Source organism: Trichosurus vulpecula, chromosome 3, assembly GCF_011100635.1.
Source record: "Trichosurus vulpecula isolate mTriVul1 chromosome 3, mTriVul1.pri, whole genome shotgun sequence".
Taxonomy (NCBI): Eukaryota; Metazoa; Chordata; class Mammalia; order Diprotodontia; family Phalangeridae; genus Trichosurus; species Trichosurus vulpecula.
Window position 1 is genome coordinate 171,282,632 of NC_050575.1, and position 4,763 is coordinate 171,287,394.

Sequence of the window (4,763 nt, forward strand, 5' to 3'; positions counted from 1 at the left end):
TGCTGGGTCAACATTCCTGTGGCCCTTTGGGCGTAGTTCCAAATTACTCTCCAAAAATCATCTCACAACTCCACCAGCAATGTAACAGTGTTCCAATTTTCCCACATCCTCTCCAGCATTTATCATTTTCCTGTTTTGTTATTTTAGCCAATCTGACAGGAGAGATGTGGTATCTAAGAGTTGTTTTGATTTGCATTTCTCTAATCAGTAGTGATTTAGAGCATTTTTTCATATGCCTATAGATAGCTTTAATTTCTTCCTCTGAAAACTGCCTGTTCATATCCTTTGAACATTTCTCAATTGGGGAATGGCTTGTATTCCTATATGTTGGCTTTTTATTTTTTATCTTGGCTTTCAGATAGTTTAATAATTTTTGTATTATCTCTCCTGAATCTATTTTCTAGGTCAGTTGTTTTTCCAATGAGAAATCTCACATTTTCTTCTTTTTTTATTTTATCATATCTTGATATCTCATAGAGTCATTAGTTTCCACTTGTTCAATCCTAATTTTTAAGGAACTATTTTCTTCAATGAGCTTTTGTACTTCCTTTTCCATTGGGCCAATTCTATTTTTTAGGGAGTTATTTTCCTTGGTAAGTTTTTGTATAGCTTTTCCTATGCTATTGACTCTTTTTTTCATGATTTTCTTGCATTATTCTCATTTCTTTTCCTTATTTTTCTTCTACTTCTCTAATTTTCTTTTTAAAGCTCTTCCAGGAATTCTTTTTGGGCCTCATATCAAATTACATTTTTCTTTGAGGCTTCACATGTAGCTATTTTGACACTATTGTCCTCTTCTAAGTTTGTGCTTCGATTCTCCTATCACCATAGTATCTTTCTATAGTCAAGCTCTTTTTTAATTTTTTGTTCATTTTTTCTGCCTTTTTTTATGTGTGACTTGGTGGGTGTTTTTATGTGAGAGTTGAACTCTGGTCCTGCATTGTCTCATGCTTTTTGTTCTAGGGCTCTGAGTCTTAATTCTGGCTTTCACTGGGCTTTAGGGCTTAGCTGCTTGCTTTCTCTGAGGGTAGGCTTCCTTTCTGGCTTATACTGAGGAATGGAGCCTCCCTGTTGGGCCTTGCCTAGGTGTGAGATTTAGCTGCTGACCTGCTCCAGGGGTGGGGGCTTTGCTGCTGGGTTACAGAATCTTTCTGCTGGCTGGCCCTGGAGGAGGGATCTAGTTGCTGGTCTGTCCTGGAGTGGGGCCCTGCTGCTGTAAAATCCTCTGTAACACTTACCCTCAAGTTGGGCTGCAATTGTGGGTGAAGAGGATTGAATACACACCAGGTGAGCATGGTGTAGGGAACAAGAGCATTTTGGGGACAGCATGGCTGGGGTCCCTAACTGTGGCTTAGGGGAAGGGAAGTGTGCCTGAGGTTGAGCCCCCAGAAAGAATTCAGAAAATAACAGTAAGGAAGACCTGAGGCCTGGGGTACCATTATTTACAACTTGGTTTTAAAATCTGATTACAATATAATAAGCTGCTAAAAATAAAACAAAACAAAATAAAAATAAAAATGAGCAAGCAAAGGAGAAAGAACCTGACTATAGATAGTTACTTTGCTGTAAAAGAAGGTCTAGGTTCATATTCAGAGGAAGATAGTGAGGTTAAAAAAAAAAGCCATTCCTACCTCAAAGAATAATGTCAGATGGTCACAAGCCCAAAAAGAGTTCTTGGAAGAACTTAAAAAGGAATTCAAAAAATCAAATAGGAGAGATCAAGGAAAAACTAAGAAAAAAAATAAAAGCAACCTAAGAAAATTATGAAAAGAAAATTAACAAATTGGAAAAAGAGGTCCAAAATCTCAAGAAGGAAAATAACTCCTAGAAAACAAGAATTGAGCAAGAAGAATTAAATGGTATTATAAGACACCAAGAAATAATAAATCTAGAAAAGATAGGATCTGAAACATCTGATCAGAAAAACAACTAAACTGAGAACAGATCAAGGACAGACAACATAAGAATTGTTGGACTACCTGAAAGTTATGATCAAAACAAAAATCTTGATATAACATAACAAGAAATTATTAAGGAAAAATTTCCTGAAATTCTAGAGCAAGAGGGCAAAGCAGAAGTAGAAAAAAAAAAATCTACCTTTATCACCTAAAAGAGATCGCAGGAGAAAAACTTATAGGACTGCCATAGGCAAGTTTCAAAACTCTCAGGTTAAGGAGAAAATATTGCAGGCAACAAGAAAACAAAAGCAACTTAAATATTGTGGAGAAACAATCAGGATTTCACAAGACCTAACAGCTTCTACACTAAAAGACCATAGGTCTTGGAACATTATATTTCAAAAAGCAAAAGAACTGGGGCTGTGACCAAGAATAACTTACCCAGAAAAGTTAAGCATAATCCTGAATGGGGAAAAAAATAGACATTTGATGAACTGAAAAACTTTCAGGTATTTGTGACAAAAAGACTAGAACTCAATGGAAAATTCAATAAAAAAGATCCCAAAGAAGTATAAGGAAAACATTAAAAAGACTAATTATAAGAGAATCAATAAGGTTTCCTATTTACTTCTTATATATGAAAATGTTATCAGTATTCTTAAAACCATCATCATTACTAGGGTAGTTTGAAAGAAAGGTTAGGGCTGATATGTATATGACGGGGCGATTCCAAAAAACAAAATTGGGTAGGAAAAGGTAAAAAGGAGCAACTATTCCACAAAAATAGAGCGTGAAAGGAAGAACTGATACAGAGGAAGCAGGTGGGAATGGAGGGCTAGTAATATTACAACCTTATTCTCATCAGATCTAGGTTGAAGAGGAAACAACGTGTACGTCTGGAGGGGTGTAGAAGTCTTCTGAACTTATAGAGTAGAGAGAGAGGAGAGAGGACTGGAGAAAGGGTAGGGGAGGGACTTTTAGAAGGGTGTGTAGATTAAGATCTAGGTGTGTGGGTAGAGAAGACAAGGGAGGGACCCTTAAAGGGATGGATAAAATAAAGAGTAGAAAGGTAAAGGGAGAAGATAAGGTAATAAAGCTAGGGTAAAAAGAGTGCTGAGAAGGCAATAGTGAGTAAATATAAGATGGAAGTGTAATGGCAAGCAAAGTGGGACTTTTTGCCATTTTTTCTTTTGGAGTGCTTCTCAGCACTAAAGCAATCAAGTGCCTTTGATTGAGTCTTGCCTTTGTTTGAATCAAGTCTTTGTATCACAAGTCCTTGATTGGTAACAGTATGTATACTCTGAGGTTAGCATTTTGCTTTCAGGGCTCACTCACTGGAAGAATGTTCCTGTGATTTGACCAGATGAGACTCTGGGTAGCTGTTAAGGAGCCCTCCGGCTTTGAAAACGCAGATGTCAGTGCTTCTCTCTCTGGTAACTATGTATGTATTGCTATGGATAGACAGAAGCCCTGTGTGCTGATCTGTGTTATTTGCTCTGTTTCTTTAATTTCTGCTCGTAATTTCTGTTTGTGTTTTCTCTGAAGTTCAGGGTGCTGACTTTTGCCCCTGAACTAAGTGAATGATATATGTATATTTAAAGTGAGATTGTAAACCCCTTAAAGTTGCTTTCCTTAGAAAAGCGGATCAAAGAACATGTGCTAGCGGCCCTCCTTTGTGCTGGTATTATTCACCTTATACCTCCACGGTAGCTGCAAGTAACATTATTGTTACAGCAAGGTAATTCACAAATAGTAATTATAACTCTGAATATGAATGGGATGAACTCTCCCATAAAATGTAAACAGATAGCAAAATGGATTAAAAATCAGAATCCACTAATGTTGTTTATAAGAAACACATTTAAGAATGAGAAATACACACAAAGTTAAAATGCAAGATTAGAATTTAAACCTCCACCCTCAGACTCTAAATCCAGCATTCTTTCCACTGTACCAAGCTTCTCTCCTTTCTCCAGTAGTGATTCTGGTTCTAAGTCTATTACCCTAAGCTGGTCTGAGACATGGGTGTATGATTTTTCCTTCCCAACCATCCATTTACCCTTCCAGGTGAGAAATCTTGAGTCATTTTTTACAACTTCATCCTACATATGGTTTTTGGTCACAGATTCATTCACCTTGTGTGCCTTCAGAATAATAATGACCTATAGTTTTTCTTTCTTTTTTTTTTTAGTTGACATTTTATAACTTTATTTAAACAAAGTTCAATTTAGTTTTCATCCACATTGACTGTCTGTAAGTTTTTGAAAGTGGTGACAGGTACATAAGTAACCAAGGTATGCAGCTTTTTAGATGAATCTTCATCCTCATTGCGTTTCCTGGACAAACGAACTCGGATACGGTATGGAACATTCCTTATTCCTTTGGCCCAAACAGCTTTGTTGAGTCTGGTGTCAATGCGTACATCTGGAGTTCCCATTTCTTTCATGGCAAATTTGCGAATTTCCTTCAGAGCCCGGGGAGCTCACTTTTTGAAGCCTACTCCACGAATCCTCTTGTGAATGTTGATGGTATACTCCCTGGTCACCACCTTGTTGATGGCAGAACGTCCCTTCTTTTTCTCTCCACCTTTCTTCGAGGGAGCCATCCTGCCGGGGACCAGGTCAGAAAGGAAGCTAGTCTTTCTTTTTTTAAAAATATTTTTCAATGAATATTCAATGAATATTTTTTTCTCTCTCCTCCTGCCTTCCTCCATTAGAAAAAGAAAGACAAAAACAAAATCCTTGTAACAAATATGCAGTCAAGAAAAACAAATTCCCATGTTGGCCATGCCCCCAAAATATCTCTTTCTGTACCTTGAGTGCACCACTTCTATCAGGCAATGGGTAACACCTTCAAGTCCTCTAG

At 37.3% G+C, this 4,763-nt stretch overlaps 1 pseudogene; it reads right to left on the reverse strand.

Annotated features, from left to right (window-relative positions):
* Positions 1-4,125: 4,125 nt before the first annotated feature.
* LOC118844344 lies at positions 4,126-4,503 on the reverse strand (annotated as a pseudogene).
* Between the last annotated feature and the right edge of the window lie 260 nt (positions 4,504-4,763).